Source organism: Quercus suber, unplaced genomic scaffold (assembly GCF_002906115.3).
Source record: "Quercus suber isolate HL8 unplaced genomic scaffold, Cork oak 2.0 scaffold_420, whole genome shotgun sequence".
Lineage (NCBI taxonomy): Eukaryota > Viridiplantae > Streptophyta > Magnoliopsida > Fagales > Fagaceae > Quercus > Quercus suber.
Window position 1 is genome coordinate 195,877 of NW_027069871.1, and position 24,150 is coordinate 220,026.

The 24,150-nt window shown below is 35.8% G+C and overlaps 1 pseudogene; it reads right to left on the reverse strand.

Annotated features, from left to right (window-relative positions):
- Positions 1–115: 115 nt before the first annotated feature.
- LOC112037132 (G-type lectin S-receptor-like serine/threonine-protein kinase At4g03230) lies at positions 116–24,015 on the reverse strand (annotated as a pseudogene).
- Positions 24,016–24,150: the final 135 nt, after the last annotated feature.

The window sequence follows — 24,150 nt, forward strand, 5'->3', positions numbered from 1 at the left end:
TTGGTTTGTAGGGAAAAGAACAGATAAAAACTTAGATAAGATTGCAATCTCAGTTTTTCACGTTTACTCTTGCTTTTAAAAAACGAAAAAAAGGAGGAGAGTTAAAAATTGAATGCTAGAACCCAATATTTAGGCACTTCACAAACTGATCTGCAATGCAAGTATCTCGTAGGGTCTCGTCCGTTAAATCCAACAGCTTGTCATCGGTCCACAATCTCCATGCCTATGACAGTAAACAAACATTGGTATGAAGTAAAAAATTACCAACGCGTAGGTTATTAGAAAAATTAACACACCTACATAGCCTATAATGAAACAAAATATGATGAGAATAAAGATGGTTATGAAAATTCAACACACTTACATAACTCAGAAGGCTCATTGCTTCTTTTGACTGATAAAAACCAGTGTTCTTCTTTCCACTTATAATCTCAAGTAAAACTACACCAAGACTAAAAACATCGGATTTGATTGAAAAGATTCCATCTAATGCATACTCCGGAGACATATAATCACTACATTCAATAGTTGTATAAATTATGATATTAGCAAAACACTACTTTGTGCATATTATCTAAACAAAGTTAGTAGAATCAAGATTTGCCATAATACATAAACAATCAGCTACAACAATCATATTGTGCATAGGAAACATACTAAGTTCCAGCTACTTTTGTTGTGTTTGCCTCCATTTGTTTGCCACCAACAATCCTTGCCAATCCAAAGTCAGATATTTTGGGGTTCATTTCATGGTCTAGAAGAACATTACTGGTTTTCAAATCTCTATGAATGATCCTTAATCTAGAGTCTTAGTGAAGATAAAGAAGCCATCGAGCAATTCCCAAAATGATGTTGAAATGCATCTCCCAGTCCAAAAATATGCTTTGCTTTTGATCTTGTGTTTTTCCATAATTCCATTTCGCATTTGAAAAAATATTTTTAGCAACTAAAATAAGAAATAAAATCAACATAATATGGATAGTAGATAAAGGAAATAGGTTTAGAAGCCAACCAAATATGAAGAAGTCTAAACTTTTGTTAGCCATGTACTCATAAATTAAAATCTTTTCATTCCCTTTTATGCAATATCCATAGAGTCTGACAAGGTTCCAATGCTGAAGTTTTGCAATCAGTACCACCTCATTCTTAAATTCTTGTAGACCTTGACCTGAGATACTTGAAATAGGTGAGTATTTCAATTGTATATCTATATATTACTAAAAGCTGAAGCGTAGCGTTTAATGCTGCTGCTCTCACGTTCGCCACATTAGCTGCCATGTCATTTAATATATATATATATATATATAATTTGTCCTTCAATTTTAAAATGGCTTTTACCATTTTTAGCCCTATAAATCCCAGCCCTATAAACGTAGCCCACTACTTATATATTTATTTTCACTGTCACCCTATAATAAATTTGTATAATTAATCCAACCCACCTCTTATTTATTCCACTATCAAGCCCAACCCAAACCCTTTTTAGTTCAACTTAAAGGAAAAAATATAAAAATCAAAAATGTTGAAGCCGGTTTTGTGTGAGCCTTTTCTTTATAATTTCTCTTTCTATTTTTAACAAATATAATTAAATTTTGATAATTTTGACAAGACCGTTGGTATTATTCACTTGTGCCTCAACCATTAGTCGGCTAGCCTCCTTTTGTACCACATCAGACTACTATCTCTCCCTCTCTCTTTAGACTCTCCAGCTTAAGCGTTCCGTATCCTACCTTGCCGTTATAAGTTACAACACAGATAGTGAACTGGTGTAACGTTTCTCTCTAGGATGTATATAACTACCCATATCCTTCCTTCCACCATCAATGGCAATCTCCTTCTCCCAAGTCCCAACTGTGCTTCGGATCCAAATATACATGTATGCTTTGCTACTTCCTACCTTACCAAAGCTCAAGGTATATTGTCTCTTTTATTTTCTTCTGTACTTCTTATTCTTTAATTTCTTTTATTTTCTCCCTTGCCCTTGAGTCCTTCTCTAGAAAACTACTTGCTTCTCTCTCTTTACATCTTCCTATATCTTTTAAATTTTTCTTTTGTTAGATGCATGCCAATTGTTTGATAAAATAGCTGAGTATTTCAATTGTTTATTTATTATATATTCAAAACTCAACAGATTTAGTATGATTATATGCTACAGTTTATTTTAAGATGGGTTAGTAGATTGTTTCCTAATTCTTAAGCATCTTCTTGCGGAAGTATATATTCCCTGTTGTCCCACCACCCAAATTGGATTATGCAACTAAACTTATGAATTTAATATCCATTGATATTTCAAAACCAATGGTAGCTAGACTAGATATTTAGATGAACCCCATGATGTGGCTTGGTGACAAATGGGCATAGGTACAACTAAAAAATAAAAATACAATACAATTTGATGAACAGTTACTTCACCATTACTAGATGCAAAACAAATAAGGAGTTTGAATTAACTGTAAAATTTGAAATCTCTCTGTAGGGACTGTATGATTATGGGTGTTGGTTTTATTTATTTATTTATTATTATTTTTTTTAAAATAACATGTTGCAATACAATTGGACTAATATTCAAATTTTGAGATGACGTCGGATGAGATTGTAATATGTTCAGAGATTAGATATTTTCTATTGAAAAACATGACTGGTGCAAAATATCACGTAATTTTTATCTATGTTTTGCAGCCACAATGCTAAATAAAAGGTATCTATATTTTCATTAAATTATATCAAGCAATTTTATGCTCCAATGCAAAAAAATAAAAACTATAAATTCAATTTGGGGGTTTTCCTCATTAAATGCTAAAAATGGTTTTGTATTTTCTTAATATATATAATGAAAGATGCATAATGAGCATATGTGCATATAAAATAAATTTAAATGTAAATGTAAATATACTTTAGAGGGTATCAATATTTTAGTAATGACCTACATGTCAAAGTTGCATTTTTTGTAAATCATCTACAACATTGGTGGTTCACTTTAGGGTTAGCAATCAGGATTCATGAGTAACCTTGCACACCTTTTTATGGACTAAATGTTTTCTGAAATGTCTTTAATGGTATTTCAAATCTAGGTTTAGGACCATGATTGATGGGAATATTTGGCGTTGGGAGAGAAAACGACACAATGCCCATTTGAAGGTTTGTCTTTTTAATCCCTTACAAAATTGGACTATTAACTCCATATGCATGTTTTTTTTTTCAAAGCAAATTTGCATCATTGTAGTTTCCTCTCTTGGTGTATTTTACCCCACACCATTTATGAGGCCTGAGGTTCCCAAAATGATTTGGCAGGTGAAGGAGATTCCCTTTTGATGTAGCTTTAATGAAACAAACACACATCTAAGATTTGGTGGTAAAGTTTTTCTCCACTACATCTACTCCTCAATTTCTTAGGTTGGTTTTTACTTAAAAACATTGGTTTTTGTAGCACAGATTGTCAACACCTTTGATTTTGAAGTTGGCCCCCTATTTGATTGTCCCTTTTAATAGTCATAAATCATATATATTTTTACAAAAAATCTGTATTATTTTATTAGGGGAGAGAAAACAACACAATGCCCATTTGAAGGTTTGTCTTTTTAATCCCTTACAAAATTGGACTATTAACTCCATATGCATGTTTTTTTTTTTTTTTTTTTTTTTTTTTTTTAAAGCAAATTTTTAATGAGGAATTCTTTGTAAGCATGACTACATGAGTCATTAGCTCATGTTGACTACAACCATGCCCTTTGTAGACACTACTCATCGCTCTTATCATTGAATAGTTTGGTGAAGTGTTTGGATCGCAGCAATGTGGGTGGTTAGTTGGTATATCTTGTGTAGTCTAGCTCCTTGTCCAAAAATTTTTGTATAAACTAAATGCTATTGTTATTTGAGAGAGGTAGATTGTCTAATGTAAGCTTATTGAGAAAAAATTCTTTTTAACTATTAGTTAGGAATGAACAACTTTTAGTTTTACCATTTGAGTTCTTAAAATAGAAATAGTATTTTTCACTATAGTAAATAAAAAAAATTCTGCGCATTGCACGGGTCTGGGACTAGTGTAGATAAAAGTAATGGCACAGAGAACAATCACACTAGTTATAGAAACTAAAACAAAGAAAGATGACTAGTCATACTTCAGTGTATAGAATTTGAATAGAAATCTTTCGCATCATGTTTAGTAGTTACAGTAGCAAACAGGCTCAAGTGATATAATTAAATGATAATTAGTGAAAGTTAACAATTTGTGAAACAAAAATATTTATTGTTATACAAAATACAGAGTATAACAGTATATGACAAGGTAATGATTACATTGACATTGCTGTAGACGATATTGCAAATTTTAGCAAAGACCTGCCAACTTTGGAGGTAAAATTAGAATCGTTACACGTAAGTAAAAGAAAAACCTCTGAAAATCAGTCCTTAGCTAAATACACAAGGTCCTAACAATGTGCTAAATCACGAAAGCAACCATTATCACAGTTAGTAAAGGAAGAAAATAAAAAATCTTAGCTGGGGCAACATTAACTAAATCTTTATTTGTAATAAAGTATCTTAATTTGCAATATGCACATGATATAGAATCCTAACCTTGTGTACAACTTAACTTTGTGCCATCCCATCGAAAGCTTTTGGTGCAAAGGCACCTCCTCTTCCCATCACTAGCTGATTTGCAAGTTGAGTGTGGCCAATCCTTGCAATCTGTAGATAAATTACAGATTGGCTCTAGTGGTGGCTCCCAAACAATCTCAACATCATCTGTAACTCTAGACAAAACATTAGAACTAGAGTTTCTTGGAGTAGTTTGATTAAATGGCAATGACTAGTTTAGCTGCCACTACAAAAAAACTACACCTATAGTGGCGTTTGTGAAACACCACTATAGGTACTAAAAATGCCACTATAAGCCTATTTTGGTTACAAAAAACTATAGGCCTATAGTGGCATTTTTAGTACCTATATTACCAATTTTTTTTTTTTTTTTTGAAAAAGGCTATAGTGGCATTTGACAAACGCCACTATAGGTCTATAGTGACGGTACAATAGTGGCGTTTGTGAAACGCCACTATAGCCTCTACAAGTGCCACTATAGCCTCTACAAGCACCACTATAGCCAAAAAAATCCTAGCAAATTCAAAATGAAAACACAAACCCACCTAAAAAAATTCAAAATCAAACACAAAATGCTCACATCCAAAAATTTAAAAAAAAAAAAAAAAAAAAAAAAAAATAGTAACTCCACCCCAACACATTCAGCCACCACAGACCAACCTGCAAAAAGAAATCATCAAATTCATCAGAAATCTCATAGACCCATGAAGCAAAGTTGACAGCAAACAAGGAATAAACCAAAACTATTATCAAAAAATAAATAGGCCAAAACAATCATAATTTTTTTTTTAAATGCTTACCTGCAACTGTACAAACAATGGCTTCAAACACCATCTACAAATTTGAACAAAATCAATAAGCTGCAACACTATCTACAAATCCAAAACCCACAAACATTAACACCACCACAAATAAAACAAAGAAATAAAATCAAAATGGAGAGGAAGAGAAAAGTATTAGTTCAGGTGTGAAGTGAAGGAAGAGTGAAAGAAAAAGAAAAGAAGATAGATGGAGGAGTGGAGACAAGTGGAAAAAAAAAGTCTGAGACTTGGCGTGGAGAGATAAGGAAAAAAAAATGAAAAAGAGAAATTAAGGAAGTATGAGGCTTTGGCATGGAGATAAGGAAGAGATAGGGGGAGTGGGGGTAGGTGGGGGTTTAATGGTTTTTTAAATTTTTATATATATATATAATAAAGAGAAATGATAAGTATGTATGTGTGTGTGTATATATATATATATAAATGATATATCCACAATATTTTCACAATATTTTTATAACAAATTTTTAGTGACAGATTGTTACTAGTTGTTATTGTTATGACAAAAAAGTAATCTTAGTGTTAGGTTCAAATTTGAATTAATAACAACTAACCACCTATGATTTGTTGTGAAAATATTGTAGACGTAGCATCTTTCATACATAAATATATATATATATATAAAGAGAAATAATATATCAACAACATTTTCACAACAAATTTTAAGTGGAAGGTTACTACTGGTTGTTATTGTTAAGGCAAAAAGGTAATTTTAGTATTAGGTTCAAATTTGAACCAATAACAACTAATCATCTATGATTTGTTGTGAAATATTATGGACATAGCATCTCTCATTCAAATATAAATATATAATAATATATACATTTTAATAAATAAATATATTTATTTATATTATATTCAAATATTTTGGAATATGCCATAGAATATTCTAGGCATATTCCATAGTTTTTTTTACAGTTGAATCTTATTCAGTTTTTTTTTTTTTTAAGGAATATTGTAAGATACGCCATAGAATATTCCTAGAATATTCTATGGCATATTCTACAGTATTTGTTTAAGATTGAACTCATACAGTTGGTTTTTTTTTTGGAATATTGTAGAACATGCACTTTTTGGACCTATAGTAGCGTTTGGTAAATGCCACTATAGGTCCTATTACAACCGCCACTATAGGTCCCTTTTTTTTTTTTTTTTTTTTTTGGTGCTAGGCTATAGTGGCGTTTCGCAAACACCGCTATAGGTCATACTCTCACAAATGCCTATAAGTCCTACTATTACAAGGGCCTATAGTGGCATTTGCCAAACGCTACTATATGCCCTACCTAACCGAAAATAAAATAAAATAAAATAAAATAAAATAAAAAGTGCCTATAGTGACGTTTGACAAATGTCACTATAGACCAGGACCTATAGTGGCATTTTAAAAATGTCACTATAGGCCATTGAAAACACTACTATAGATCCATTTTTTAAATCACCACTGTAGGTCCAGTTTTTGTAGTGTGCAGACTTCCAACATCCTTGACTTGGATAAAAAAACTTGATTGTATTTTGATTGATACTAGTGACTCAATATGTCCAACTTGGGGCGTTGAAGCTAACCTGGCCAGAGGTTGTGTTGCAATTGAAACTGAAGTACATAGGATCACCACAATTTGAGCTAGCGCTAAGTGGATAAGGGATCATGTTTGTACCACAAGGCTCACAATTTCGTACAGTTGGTTCTGCAGAAATATCAAGTTTCAAATAGAGAATAAACTCAAACAAATAGGACTTGATCTTATTTACATATAATGAAATTGCCTTGCATTGTAAATCCATCTATCCACAAACTGACAGCCGATCATCCCATGGGCCATGGTTGAGAGTTTATCATATATAGAGACTGGGTTAGCATTTTATTTTTGTTCAGTAAAGATAATTGATATTTTCAATTATCGGCTCATCATGAAAAAATAATTTGGTTATTATGTAGAACCATGCTCCTTGTCAAATTCATTATAAATAAATTTAATAAGTCGTTAGTATTATTATTGTGCCTAGCTCTTTAACATTTTGTACAGACTTGGGCTTGGACTATAAATAGCTGGCAGGTTTTCTAACCTTTCTACTTCATATTCAAGACGCTTTCTAAATTTCCTAAAGTACAATACTACGTTAGTAAATTCAAGCAAATTTATGTATAATCAACCAATTAGTACAGTACCTATATACGAAATTGCTACACGAATGGAGATGTTATAACCAACTTCTTACTCCTCTTGAAGATCAACTAACTCCTGCTTCCAAATCCAGCATGGCATTTCTAAGCCTCGATTATATGAATAAGACTTGCAGTCGCAGTGTTTAAGGCACAACTCTTTGTAGTTTGTTTTGTTTTCAACCCTGGACCTTTGTTCTAGGGTTTTCCCTTATCTTCATCATCTTTAAGTTCAAGAAGGTGTTGCCACAGGACATCGAATTTATTGTGCACCCATCTGAAAAATCTCTAGAATGCCACTTCTAAGCAGCATATGGCGTGAACCCTGACAAACACTTACATGCCAATTTATTGTTTAAATTATAGCTACCAAAATTTCTACAATTATTATACACACTACGATTGTCCCTCGGCTCCGCATCGAACAAGAACCATGTCTCGATTGTGCTCTATGTCCAATACTCTATCTTCCCACTAAAATTCAGCACCAACCTTGCATTCTCAAAATTATTATCATTTTGAACTTCTATTGTTGTGAGGAATTTGCAGAATTTAACCAAGCTTTTCCAATAAATCGTCGTCCCCTCTTTGTTGACGATTATTGCGTTCTAATTTCCGGCTGTATCTACCATAAACGTGAAGTTCCCACTTCCAGGGTCATCACGGCCTCTCCAAGAAGTCAAATTTTTTTCCATACGACAACAACATGCCTAGATTTTCAAAGCTCTCCCACAGACTTGTCACATTACCATATTCGTATGAATATCCGTATAGTACCAGGTTTCCAGAATCCGTGAGATTCACAATCGTGTCTGTAGTATTGCAGGATTCACCCTAATAATAACATTCCGAATACCAATGACCCTTCTCAGTACTCGTATCCAACACCTAGAGATTGCCATCTTTTGCAAATCCGAAAGCTCCAATAGTAGTATTGATGAACGGGTCATCTCGATTAGCAACCCATACAAGTGTTCGCTTATCACACTTGTACCATATTCCAACATATCTTTTGTCGCCAGAACTTCTAGTAGGACTAAAGAATCCTAATTCAAACTTTCTTCCAGGCGAAACCAGAGTTTCTTCATGGTCTTTAATCCACTCGCCATACCTCAAAGAAACTCTATCAGCGCAATAAACATGAAAGGAACACAGTAGTACTGGTATGTACAAGATGAACATGGAACTTAGCATGCAGTTTGTGGACCATCCCTTAATTACAGTGATTGCTCCCTTTTTCATTTTTCAACTTTCTGTAAGGTTGAATTTAATCAACCATTCTGTTGGCTTTATTCCGTGCCTAATTTGCTTGTAATTCAGCATATAGAAACCTTGTATTTAGGTGGGAATCATGTAAAGGTAGTGTATGAGAGAGTGTGAAGAAATGCTCGATATAATGCAGTGAAGAAGGGACTCGCGATTGGAGCTCATGGGTGGCTCGTGACTGGCAAGCCACCAAATGATGCACATGTGTGAAGCATGCAGAAAAGCTGAACCGTCGTGCCAGCTACAGCACTACAAGACAAAAAGTCCAGACTGGCCATTCAGTTAACTTGCGGCTTGGACTCGTGACTAAGTCAAGTCGTGAGGCCAAGCCACCAGCCAGTTCTGTTTTGAAAAATGACTCTTTGCATTCCAAACACACACCACTATATATAGACCCTTATACCCACGAAATGTAGAAAGCTTCCAAAAAGAATTTTAAGAGAGAAACCCTAGAGAAAAATAAGATTGATTCATCCACAATCTTTTTATAGAAACTCTTCAAATTCCTCTATTCTCACCCTCTCCATTGTTACATCTTTGAAAGGTTCATTACCCAAATCATGAGGTGGTTCAAAATTTCTTAAGCTAAAGTAGACTGTGTCTCCTCCAAGAAGTTTAATGAAATGCTTGCTCATCAAAAACCATTCTCAGACAAATCCGGGTTGGGATATAATGGAGAAAGCAATTCATATGTCAAAATCACCAAGGAAGTGAAATCTGCGCAAGCCAAAGAACCTGTAATGGCTGACTCTACACCTAAGAAAGTAGAGGATGAAAAGAAGAAGAATGTGGCTGACCAACGGGTGTTGAATAAGCCCCATAATCAATCAGTGATCAAACCTGAAGCTAGAGGGAAATCTCTTCCAAGATTACAAAGAGGTCCAGGAATGAACTATTTTTGCCATCATTGTGGACTTCAAGGACACACCAAACCAAATTGTCATAAGCTTAGAGCATTAAAGAATGCAACTGATCAAAGGTCAAGAGGACCAAGAAATGACAAGAGGACTTGGGTTGTTGAGTCATCAAGAGGTCGAAATGGTGATCTCGGTGTGATGGACGTGATGAAGATGATTGGTGCATTCACAACCGCTTGGAAAGCTTTACTAGAAGGTTTGAAAGTCCTAACTCTCGTATCCAATCCTATAGGGATATCACCCCAAATACACGTGACGTGTGGGTGAAAAGGGGTACTCATGCATAAGCATTACAACATGTCTATGCATCAATACTTCCTATATTTGTGATTATGCTTGGTTGTGTGCTTTTTGCTAATTTGTGTTGAAATTTGCTTGTTTATTTATTTTCTTTAAATGTTTTTACATTGTTGTTTTTTATCAATCTTTTCTTGCTTTTGTGTCAAAAATCCAAAAACACATTAAAAAAAAAAGTTTGATCGACTTTGTTGAGTTTTGTCTCAAAACATGTTTTGCCTTGTACCTTTGTACTAATAGCTTTGTGTATCTATAAGCTTAGTGAATGTTTGGATAACGTTGAAAACACTATAAACGTTTAGACCCCAATTTCAAATTATCAATTCAAGCTTATTATCAAATAATTAATGTGCGGAACATGAATATAAGCCAAACACAAAATTGATAAACAATCTTAGCCAATTATAATCACATCCACAACAGAAAATAAAAGGTAAAGATAAATGGAAGAGAGATACAAACACAAGGACAACACGCGATGTGTTATCGAAGAGGAAAACGAAGCCCTCGGCGTAAAACCTCTCCGCCACCCTCCAAACAGTCAATAATCCACTAGAAAATGTAGTTGGGATATATGAACAGTAATAGACCCTCCAAGCCTAATCTACCCAAGTACCTAAGCCCTCCAAGCTTCTTGCTCCAACGAGGTTGCGCCGAACCATTTTCTTCTCTAGCTTACCGAATTCCGCTATAACCCATAGCATCAACCAATAACCATTGGTCCCTTCCAAACTACTTCCCTTAGCACTAAAAGACATTCTCACAAACGTGGGTGTGGTGAGAAAATGATTTGGTCAATAACCTCTCAAGGATGTATCAATGCAGAGGAAGAGAATAGAGGAATTTGAAGAGTCTCTTAGTGAAGATTGGGGATGAGGCAATCTTGTTTTTCTCACAAAATTCTCTCTGGAAACTCTCTACAAATCATGGGTATAAGGGTCTATATATAGTGGTGTGTGTTTGGAATACGAAGAGTCAGTTTTTTCCAAACAGGGCTAATTGGCGCTTGGCCTCGCGACTGGTCTAAGTCGCGAGTTCAAGCCGTGAGATAACGGTCTGGCCAGTCTGAAACTTTTGTCTTGTAGTGCACCAGCTAGCATGACCCTTCACCTCTCCACATGCTTCTCACGTGTGCAGCATTTGGTGGCTTGCAAGCCGCGAGTCAGTCGCGAGTCAGTCGCAAGTCAGTCGCGAGTCCTAGCCGCGAATCCCTGCTTCCCTGCACATTGTTGAGCAATTCTTCACACTCTCTTCACACACTACCCTTACATGAATCCCACATAAATACAAGGTTACTAAGTGCTAAATTACAAGCAAATTGGCACAGAATAAAGCCAACAAGATGGTTGATAAATTTCAACCTTACACTTAGCTTGTTCCCTATGCACTCATATCATTGTGGAAGAAATCTTGAAATCTATGTGACTGTTATAAATAGATCTTCAACCTTGTCATAAATGATGAGTGAATGGTTTTGTTGATCTTGAGACATGTATAGACTTGTGCCTATATATCTTCCAACTCTTTTATTTTATTGCTTTTACTTAAAGAGCTCACCAAATATAAATCTCCAAATGAAAAGAGATATTGAGCTGCAAAAGACTGTCGCATATACTAGTATTTGACTAGGAAAAAGGGAAAGCGACCAAAAATAAATTGTATGATGCCCAAAAAGCCAAAGGCTAACTCACCAAATTGAAAAATCAAAAATTTCAGACATCGATATCACAATGAGATTTATTGATTCAAAAAGATCAAATGATATGATGTATATGGAGCCAAATGAAAAGTTTCAAAGTTATGTTATCAAGTTTATGTGGGAGGTCATATATGCATATTTCTATAATTGAGATGGGTCACATTATCTAGTGCTAATTGTGTATGTCTTGGTTGAATTGATCATTGAAACTTCACATTAGACTAAGGATTATCTCATTCTTGGTATCCGCACACATCACACATGTCTAGGTTCAATGAATGCCATATTCATTTGGGTGATTGTACTTGATTAAATGTGTTTTCACATGCTCAATCCTTGTTTATCAAACAACAAAAATGTTTTTGAGTGTTTTAGTTGTTTTTGGAAAGTATTTTGTTTTTACAAAAATTGTCAAAATTTCAAAAACAGTGTTGCCCTGTTCTGGCGACTAAGTCATGGGTTGGTTTAGTCGCATGCCTCAGTTGTGATTCCACATAGAAATTTTTCGCGACTCATTGGCGAGTCAATGTCCTAGTCACAAAAAATACTTAGAATATTTTTCAAAATTTGGGTATTTATGTTTCTCGTGGCTTAGTATAGCGACTTGTTCAGGGGTGGAAGGTCCAGTCGCGAGGGGTATATAGAGATTTTCGCGGCTTACCTCACGACTTTCTCGTGAGTAGACCTTCCAGTCGCAAAAGACACTTAGAATTTTTTTTTTTTCAAATTTTCGTTTCTAAGTGTTCTGGCGGCTGGCCTTGGCGACTTGCACACGACTTGACTCAGTCGCAAAAATTGCGTGTTTTGCGCTTTAAGGGTAGTTTTCAAAACTTTTAAGTTTTTTCCTCGAACTTTTGTGACTTTTCATTGTCTTCCCCATTTTAACTCTCTCTCAAACTCACCATGTCACTCTCGAAAAACCTCCTGTTTTGCATCATTTCAACCTCAAATCTTCAAAGAAAAGGTATGGGCTTTCTCTTTCTCACTACATATTTCATGATTATGCTTTTGTTTTCTTGTTCTATGAATTGTTTTTTGTGATTTAAGAAATATAGTGTTCGAACATGGGTTTGGTTTAGTTTGTTGAGTGAGGTTGATTGAGTGTTGGTGATTTTGATTGTTTAGCTGCTTATCTCACAGTTTTTCTTCTGATGTGTTTGTGTTCTGAGTTGTGTTTCATGACTGTGTTGCTTTGTACATATCATATTCATGGTAGAGTGACACAATGACAGTTATTTGTGTTGATGTGATGTTCATTGATTACTTTGCATTGTGTTGTAACTGAACAAACATCATTTTTGATCACCTGTTTCATTCTTAAATATATAAAGCATTAGTGCTTCTTATGATTAATTGGTGGTGACTTGGTTCATGCTACTTGATTGAGTGAGATCTCTCTCTAAATTTCATTTTTTTATCTAATCAAGTTGATATTTGTGTCTTGTGGTGTTACACTTGGTTCTTTGTTGTGTGTCTTTTCTCTTGCAGATGTCTCGCCGATCCTCGAAAGGGAAAGAGATTGAAACTAATGTTCCATCATCCCCTGTTGCAAAACGGACTCGACTCTTGTCTCAGTCATCTAAATACTCTAACAGTGAGAGATTTCGAACTCCTCTTGATTCACAAACCTACTCAAGCATTTTTATAGATGCTCCTACTATTGTGGAACGAGTAGTAAAATTTGATACCTTGGGAACAACATTTATCCCTAGGATTTTTGAAGCAAGGGATTGGGCTGATCTATTCGAGAATTTCGAGGACCAGGTTGATGAATTAGTTAAGGAATTCTACTCTAATTCTAGATACACCGGAGTAGAGTTGAAATGTTGGGTTAGAGGAACGGAATTCTCCATCAATACAGAATACATAGCAAAGGGTTTTTGCATCACCAGACTAGCAAATGTGGACCTCACTTTGTATGATGACAAATCACTTTAGGTACAAGACATTCTCCAAGTTCTTGGGCCTGATCATAATGTTAGAAATAAAGGCTCATCTATAGGCACCGCACAGTTTACGCTTGAACTAACGACTCTAAAACTGATCATGTTTTCCAACCTCTACCACTATCTAACACCGCTTTCATCAATCTTGGAAGAGCACAATTTCTATGTGATCTCATTACCGGAGTTCCGATTGACATTTGTGCCCATATCTTTTAGACCATTGGGAAAACAACGGCTAGATCAGCAGCACGAACATGTATTCCTTTTTGTAGTCTCATCATGAAGATCATGCTTCTTGAAGGTGTCCGTCCACCAACAGATGGGAAAATTGTGCCACGTTCTCGACCAATATCCATGATAACTCTCCAAGCAAGCAAGAGTCACTCCTCTAAAGCACCTAAGAGTGAACCATTTACTCATGCCACTCCATTTGGTCTTGATTTAGCTACACCTGTGCATACCGAGACTGTTTCTCCCATTCCTTCTGAGATGCAAACAACTGGCACTCCATCTACACCTAGCTCTCAAGTTGACAGATTAAACACTTTGATTGAGAGTGTATCTCAGCGGATTTCCGATTTAGAATGACTTCTCTACTCCACCAACAACCAAGTTCAAGTGCATCTCACAACCATTGAGACCCAGTTAGATGCTATTCAACAAAAGCTAGAAGAAAGTCTTTAGCTATTCATGACAAAAAGGGGGAGAGCGATAGCATACGATAAGGGGGAGAGCAAAAGAAGGAGAAGTGTGCATACCAAAAGAAGGAGTTGTCTAGTTTTTAGTTAATTGCTTGTTATATATATATATATATATATAAACTCTTGTGTGGATTTGCTATTAAAACTTTTGAAACCTGTGGTTCATTTGTTTAAGTTTATATAAGATGTTTATTCAGTTTTATTTTGTGTTTGGTACATTTTGTACCTTTTTGCTTTTGTAAGCTTTTAAGGTTTTGTACCCATGCTTTATAGTTTAAGTACTTGTTGTTAAATGTCATGCATTTTCTTTAAGTACATCACTCTTGTGCCCTTTGTTGGATTTTTTTCCTTAATGCAATTACCTTGAGTTGTTGCATTGGTTGAGTGTTGGACATGCAAATAATACTTTGCATTAAGCTTATTAGCTTGCATGTCCGGATGTTTATTCCATGTGTGAATGAGCATTGTGATCACTATGTATAGTGATTGTGCATTTTTGGTCAAGCCATGGTTTATTTCTTATTTCCATTTTGCTTGATTGCAATGTGCTTGTTCCATATGCATTACAAGTTTTTTATATACAATGATCATACTGTGTTGTTGTGTTTTAGGAGAGACTTGTTCTTATGGTTCAAGAGCTTCTCAAATTCTAGAGTTAGGTGTGACTGAGTTTTGTTGAACTGTTCCCAACTCACGCGTTAAGTTTAGAGTTTGTTGTAAGGTTTTGTCACGGAATAGCCAAAGGGGAAGATTGTAAGGTTGAATTTAATCAACCACTCTGTTAGCTTTATTCCGTGCCAAATTTGCTTGTAATTCAGCATTTAGAAACCCTATATTTAAGTGGGAATCATATAAGGGTAGTGTGTGAGAGAGTGTGAAGAAATGCTCAAGATTATGTAGAGAAGCAGGGACTCGCGACTAGAGCTCGCGGGTGGCTCGCAACTGGCAAGCCGCCAGATGATGCACACAAGTGAAGCATGCAAAGAAGCTGAACCGTCATGCCAGCTATAACACTATAGGACAAAAAGTTCAAACTGGCCATTCAATTAACTCGCGGCTTGAACTCGCGACTAAGTCAAGTCGTGAGGCCAAGCTGCCAGCCAACTCTATTTTGAAAAATGACTCTTCGCATTCCAAACACACACCACTATATATAGACCATTATACCCACGAAATGTAGAGAGCTTTTAGAGAGAATTTTGAGAGAGAAACTCTAAAGAAAAACAAGATTGATTCATCCACAATCTTTTCGTAGAGACTCTTCAAATTCCTCTACTCTCACCCTCTCCATTGTTACATCCTTGAGAGGTTCATTACCCAAATCATTTTCTCACCGTACTCATATCTATGAGAAAGCTATTTGGTGCTTGGGAAGCAGTTAGGAAGAGACCAATGGTTATTGGTTGATGTTATGGACTATAGCGGAATCCGAGAAGCTAGAAATGACAAAGGTTCGGCGTAACCTCGTTGGAGCAAGAAGCTTGGAGGGCTTAGGTACACTGGGTAGATTAAGCTTGGAGGGTCTATTGATGTTCATGTATCCCAATTACATTTTTTAGTGGATTATTGACCGCTTGGAAGGCGGCGGAGAGGTTTTACGCCGAGGGCTTCAGTTTCCTCTTCGATAATACATCGCTATGTTGTCCTTGTGTTTGCATCTCTCTTCTCTTAATCTTTGCCATTTAATTTCTGTTGTTGATGTGATTTTATTTGGTTTAGATTGTTTATCAATTCTGTTACTAGCTTATGTTCATTTTTCGCACATATATTGTTTGACATTAAGCTTGAATTGATATTTTTGTAATTGGGGGTCTAAACGTTCATAATATTTTCAGTGCTATTTGAACATTCACTTTCTGTTACCAATATGAAAAATAGCACATACACAAATAGAATTTTCTTTGTTGTTAAAAGCACAATGTCTGTGTGGTTTCTGATCCATACCAAAATCACAACAAAAAATCCAGCAATTTCTGCTGTTTTGGCTTTCTTGTTACGAAAATGCCCTGATGTTCTTGCTTATTGACGCAAAGACTTCTTGGTCATCAATTTTCACTGAAAAAGGTTGCCATAAAAGTATGCAAATTGAAACCCTTTTAACTGTTTGATTTGAATCCCTTCTTTTTCCTTTTCCTGTAATTGTTTTCTTTTGAAACCTTTTCTACTTTGCACGACAAAGCAAGAACAAAACAAAATTCGCTAAATTAGTGGACCCAGTTCTTTCGATAAGCATGCTTCAAAGACAACACGATATGTCAAGTAAAAAAAATTATTGAAAATAATTTTGATTAAGGAATTCTCAATTCTCAATTCTTCAAAGGCATGGGAGCATACTTTCATGCAGGAACAGAGTAAGTAATTCTCAATTCTACAAAAGTTCGATTTTTTATTATTGAAAATAATTTTGAGTTTTTTCATCTTTTGTCCTTTTCGTCTTCCATTTTTACTATTTGATTGCTTCGACTAATTAACTTTTATGTTTCTTTGGTTTAGATGGAATATTAGATACAGTTATAAGGCCACCGTGAAACAGAACTTGTCTTTCCCATTACAAACATTTCCAAATGGCTTCATATGACTGCATTTGAAATGATTTACAATGGAGACATGACATGTATGCCTATTCTTTATAAGTACACTAAGGGTACTTGTGAATAGCATTCTTTTGATTCTCTTCCTGTTTAGTGTGGCAGTGAACAGTACACCTCAAATGTAAGGCTGAGCTGACTGTACCTCTTGATGCAAAATTACAAATAATGCAGTTCTAGGCTTCAAAATAATAGGATTAAATAAATGAAGGCAGTTGGTCAGAGTTAGAGAAAATCAGAAGTCAATAAAGTACAATAAATACAAAGGAGGTTCAAATAGGAAACAATCAAACTTAGATTGGATACAATGTTATCATTTATCAGGGACAATAAAAAAAAAGGTTATCAATATGACAGACAAGAAATATGCCTTAATTGTTCCTATGAGAACCATAGTAAGAATACTAGAAACTTCTGCGGGACTGATAAAGAGAAAACAAGAATCATGAGAGCCCTTATGCTATCCACCATTATCTTCCTTCTTCAATGGTAGATGTTAATTCATTCCAGCCTTCTGGTTTAGTAGTAGAAGAAGTTGCACTAGAAAGGGATCTTCTTACAACATAGGCTGGTTGTTTAGGAGTTGGGAGAGATGCAGTTTCACTACCAAGCATGAAAACCACATTCGACATTGTGGGACGATCACTTGGGTATTCTTGTACACATAAAAGCCCAACGTTAACACACCTCAAAAACTCGTCTGCATTACAAGTTTCACGTATTGTTTGGTCCATTAAATCTAAAGCCTTGCCTTCTTTCCACAATTTCCATGCCTGGGACGATTTGAAATTCAAATTGTTATTAGGTAGAGTGCAGGAAATATAACTATATGTAATTGATGCAACATACTTTTTCTTTGGTTTATTAATGCAACCTACTTACATAACCTAAAAGGCTCAAAGCATGTTCTGACTGGTGAAATCCTGTGTTCTTTATTCCGCTAATAACCTCAAGAAGAACTACACCAAAGCTGAAGGCATCAGACTTGACTGAGAAAACCCATCCAATGCGTATTCTGGAGACAAGTAGCCGCTGCACAACAAAAATTATTTATATTGTCAGTGAATTAGGGGACATAGATGGGAAAACTGAAAACTGCAATACAAAGTCTAAATAATCAGCTTTCATAATCAACCATCTGCATCAAACTTACTAAGTCCCAACCACTCTTGTCGTGGTTGCCTCAGTTTGTTTGCCTCCAAATATCCTTGCCAAGCCGAAGTCAGAAATCTTAGGGTTCATCTCCTCATCAGAAGAACATTGCTTGTTTTCAAATCTCTATGAATGATCCTCAACCTCGAATCTTGGTGAAAATAGAGCAACCCCCGAGCTATTCCCAAAATGATGTCAATGCGTATCTTCCAGTTCAGTAACATGCATAGAGTCCGATCTTGCATGCCATTTTCCATTTCAGGACATATTTTAGTAACCATTCAAATCTAAATTACTGGTGAGTAAAAGATAAAATTCAGGATTAGAGTCTAACCGAATAAAAATGAGTCTAAACTCTTGTTTGGCATGTATTCATAGAGTAACATTTTTTCATCTCCTTCTATGCATTAACCCAAAAGTCTAACAAGATTCCGATGCTGAAGTTTAGAAATCAAAACAACCTCGTTCTTGAATTCCTCCAAGCCTTACCCTGAACCACTCGAGAGCCTCTTTATAGCAATTTCCTGTCCTCTTGGAAATGTACCCTGAGAGAAAACTCCCATAACCATAAGCACCATCTATCATTAATTAGAAACTAGTAAACAAACTGCTATATTGATTGAGTACTAAAAGGTTAATACCTTGTAAACAGGCCCAAAGCCCCCTTGTCCAAGCTTTTTTGTATCTGAGAAGTAATCTGTAGCTGCTAGTATGCTTTTCAAATTGAAAAATGGTACATCTATGCCTTTTTTATCATCTTCTCTAAATTGGTCTGAATCGATCAAGTCTTTGACACTTCGTTCACTGTCATACAGTCGAAATGCTGCGTTTCCCTGATTTATTTCCCTATTAACTGATTTGAAAGATTAATCATAACTTCAGTCTCTTGCTAGCCAATTTTATGGAAGAAACCAAAATATTGTCATTTTGAAACAAGGATATTTGGTTGTTTTTGCACCAGTTACCTTGTTCGTTGGCCACTTTTCTTCTTCTCAAATAATACAAGTAACAGCATGCAATAACCATCAAAGTTGCAGTAATCACAGGGATAATTGCAAGTAATAGGTTCTTTTTTTTGTGAGACACTGCAAGCTCGTTGTGCACAACTTCAAAAATGAAAGAAAACAATATGTAAGATAAATACTATTGGCCCATTGTCAAGATAAAATGGTTGGGTTTCCCACCTGCACTCAATCTAGGTCTATGATAATGCATATTAAAAATATTCATTTAAGGAAAAGGAATAAGTGAGTGCCTAGAACAAACTATCTAGGCATCCTAGTGGCAGACGGGTTTCAAATTTAAGAGAGGTTTCTTATGATTTCATAATTATCATTGACAATATCGTTCGCATTACAAAATTTATCGTTCATTAACAAAGCAAAATTAAATGTACAGGGCACACTATTATCATATTGTGCATTAACATAGGATTCTAACCTGGAGTGCAACTGAAATTTGAGGGATCGCATTGGAACTCTGTGTTGCAAATGCACCTTTTTGTTCGACCTTTCATTATATGGCAAGTTGAATGTGGCCAATCATCGCAGTCTTTCACTGAATTACAGATTGGAGATAATGGAGGCTTCCACCGGATTTCTACTTCACCTAACCATCCATCTTTAGATGAAAGATATGATTTGGTCACATTAAATGGCAAGTGATTGAGCTCCAGAAGCTTTCTCACTACATCAATAGCTGTATAATTATCCACTCTAATTGTAAAAGTTTGCTCTTCAGGGTGAATGATTGTGAATGGATATGTACCACCGGCCAACCCAAAGCTAACTTGGCCAGTGGTATCGTTGCAGTTGAAATGTGAGTACATAGGATCACCACAATCTGGTCGGATGCTTAGTGGATAGGGAATTATTGTAGTGCCACAAGGCTCACAATCTCTTTTTGTCAGTTCTGCAAAAAGAAATGCCAAATATCAACAGGCAATGCAATCATATGCAGTCCTCTAAAATTCCACTGCTTTTATTAGTAACTTTTGTTATTGAAAACACATTAAATATCAATCAGAACAAAACCATTTGTCGCCTTCCTTTTTAGAACTAATATTGTTATCATTTGAACCTAAGACCTACCCCAGACTCAACTCCTCTTCTTTCACAACAGAGCCAAAGCCCAAGGATATTGTGATTTTTTATTTATTTTTTATTTTGGATAAGAAGGGATATTTTAAATTGGCACTATTGATTATGCAAGTCCTGGCCTCATAATAACCTAAATATAGGGTGCATTTTGTGCTCAAGCTGGATAATTTTAAGTTAATGCAATTATTAAGAATTGCTAGATATAACAACAATGTGAGCTCTTTCCTGAATTTCCTACTATATAGCTTTAGGCTATAAGCTTTGAGCAATTTGAGTTGATGTCATTAAGTTTCTACAAAGCTTGGCTAGACTTTGGGCCGTCATGATCAACTAACTATTGCCAAATTGTACCTTGCATAGTAAACTGCAAGAAGAAATTAGAAGCATTTGATTGATTGGACTGAAACCATTGCAATGGATCTAGAAATATCTCATTTGGTGCCAAATCAAATTCTCCTATCAGAATACAACACTTGGCCAATCATGTAACAGATGAAACTGACCGATGTATTGGAAATATTAAGCTATCAGAATTTGGAATTGATCAATCAACATGAATATCCTGAAATCAGCTATATAGATTCTACCATAAACAATAAGAAAAACGAAATTAAGTACCTATATCAGAAAGCTTCACACGAACATAGAGGTCAAGGCCTCCTTCTATCTGCTCCTGTATATTTTTAACTTCATTTTACCAGAAATTGCATGGGCCTTGACGACTCCTTTCTGTAATTACATATGAATAAGCCTGGCAGTTACAGTCGCTAAGGCATACCTCTTCGCATTCATCTGCGCTCTCTTTTTCTTTTGTGGGACTTTGAGTTCCCACTATTATCATCTTCAAGCTCAAAAAGTGGTCAGCCTTTAATTTATTATTATTACTGCATATGGGGGATTTTCTAAAGCAGCCCTCTGACGTAGACACAAACCCAGGTAGACACTTGCACATTAACCTATTTTCACGATTACAGATACCAAAGTCCCCACAAGCATTGAACACGCTACAATTATCTTTTGGTTCCCACCAGATCAAAGACCATGACGCTTTCTCATTGTCCCGAATATAAAACTCTACCTGACCATTGAAACTCATTATTAGTCTAAAATAATGAAAACTTTGGGCATAATTTTGGGCATTTTTTTCCTACTGAAATTAGGTAGCAAGGAAGATACAAGAAAAATATTATCAGAGTTAAAGAGGCTCCCTGATACTCCACTCCTCCAATATGGACTAGTTAATTTCTCGACAATGTACTGGTTTTCTTGGTCTTGATCTTGCCGGAAAGTGAAGTCCCCTTGGGCAGGGTCGGCTTGACTTGCCCATGAAGTCAGAGACATCGTTGCACTCATCTTCATTCCAGGAAGCAATGTATCAGTCGGAAGATCAAAGCTTTGCCAGAGAATATTTGCTTTTGATTCTGAGCCAACTTGACCTTCAATAAGAACTAAGTTCCCAGAATCCAAGAGCCTTACTGTCCTATTAAAAGAAGTTGATCCACCTTTTTTAGCTGACCACAATATATTAGCATCCCCAGCACCTGTAGATCGCCGTCGTCTGTAATGGTATAAGCCCCAGTGGTTTTGGACAGTGGCTTGTTGCGGTTAGCAACCCATACAACTACACTTGGACTTGACTTGTACCATATTTTCCTACATGTCTTCTATGCTTATAGAGCATTCCCACTGGTGTTGCAAAATTATGCCATTTTAACACGTCAAAAAACCTATTTTATTATTTTATTACATCATTTTATAATACACTATTCATAACATGTTCTATTCTTCAATTCCATATATTGAAATAATATATTTGTAACACAAAACTCAGCCAATATACAAGACACAAATAGTGGCAGTGACCACCCCCAACAACCAACAACTACCACCACAACCAGTAGCCACCAACCAACAACCACCGCATCCTCCACAACCCAAAACACAACTCAAAACAAACCAAATAAATTCTAGCCAAATACCCACAACAAATCCACAGCCACAACCACCATAAATCAGATTAAAAATAAAAAGAAACACGTAAGAAAGGTAGAGAGATCCGGCAGTGGTGGCTTTCTTTGTTGGTGGTGGTGGCTTTAGATCGGCAGTGGTGGTTAAGATAGGCTCTGTGTCATGGCTGAGATGCGCATCAGACAAGTAGTGCTGCAGCTTCAAGCCATAGCTGAGATGGGTTCAGATCGAGGCAGCATGGCAGCTTCAGAACGAGGTGGCAATAGTGGCTTCAGACCAGCGGTGATGGCGGCTTCAGATCATCAACGATGAAGTCTTCAAACTAGAGGCAATGGCGGCAGCTTGATCAGTGAGGGCGGCTTGATCCACAATCCACAACGCCACCGTACTGTTGATTTGAGGGTGAGGGTTTGGGAATTTAATCTGAAGAAGAAAGAGAAAGAGAGAGCACGGGTTGGAGAGAGACAAATTTGTGAGAAGAGACAACAGAATTTGAATAAAATATTGAGAGGAGAGAGAAAAAGTAAAATAAAAAATTATTTGTTTGGTTTGGTATTTGCGTCTGTATCGTTGCATATTTGAAACGGTACTGTTTACTTGTGCTAAATGTTTTGACATTTACAACACTTGCTGTGGAGTGTTTTTTAGTGTTTGGTGTGCCAAATGCCAAATATTGGCATTTGGCACACCTGATAATAGTGCTCTTAGAACTTCCATTAAGGGTGAAAAAACCAAGCTCGAATATTTTTTTGGCCGATACAAGAGATTCTTTCCGCTGTCGTTAATTGTATTTCTGGATCTTATGGTATCTCTTGCAAAGCAAAATGAAAATGAAGTAAAGAAAAACGAGAATGTGTATATGGTACAAATTGAAATGTGACTTGTAGACCATGTAAAGACTGTTATAGTGGATCCAGAAGACTAGGACTCAGCTTGTTAGGACATATGTGATTCACTTGTTAGGAACATATGTCACTATTTTATGTAATTGGCTAATCCTTTAACAAAACGCACTTTACTTGTATTTGGGTAGATCTAGAATGTGTTTAATACTTCAAGAAATCTTGTTTCAAGATCAAGTGTTAAAACCATGCAAGTCTGTCCAAGATTCAAGCTGAAAAATGCAAGTTCATTAAAGCTCGATAGCTAGCTCAATAGCTAGTATCTATCGAGCTTGAAGAGTTGTTCCAGCCTCGTGGCTCGACAGCTGCTCAACAACTGCTCGACAGATGGCTATCTATCAAGGTTTATGAAATTCAATTTTTCTATTCAGTTTTTCATTCAATCCATGATTATATGTTTGAGATTTCTTTTCTCATGACCCTAGACATATAAAAGGATTATTTTAAGGGTTATCAAAGGTGACACAAGTTGCACAAGTGTTGAGCAAATTTTGTTCAAGCAAATTGTGACCAAAGGCAGAATTTGCCCTAATTCATCATTCTTGTGAAGAAGTTGCTGTGTTTGTACACCGTAGGGTTTTGTAACCAAGCATCTTCTGGATCTTCATTATGTGGATGAATTGAAGAACTTTGTAGCCAACAACTCTCTCTCTAGTTGGTAATTGAAGTCGCATACTGGGATCTGTGCAATTGGTTAGTCACGTACTGGGAGTTGTGCATTACAAGGAGAGATTATCACTATAGAACAAATCCAATTAAGTATTGGGATAAGGATTCAACTGTAAGTTGGTAGAATGTACTAGGATTCCTTTACTTATAACCGCTTCTTTTGATAATAGTGGATTCTCGAGAGCGATAACCATAAAATCACCTGGTGGGGTTTTTGCTGTGTTGGTTTTCCCCATTCGTAAACAAATCACCATGTTGATTTAATTTCCGTTGCACTTAGTTTAATTGGTGATTTGTTTGTGCTACCACACGCTTTGTATGTTAATTTGATTAATTAACAAACTTGGCTAATTAATCACAATGAGTCAATA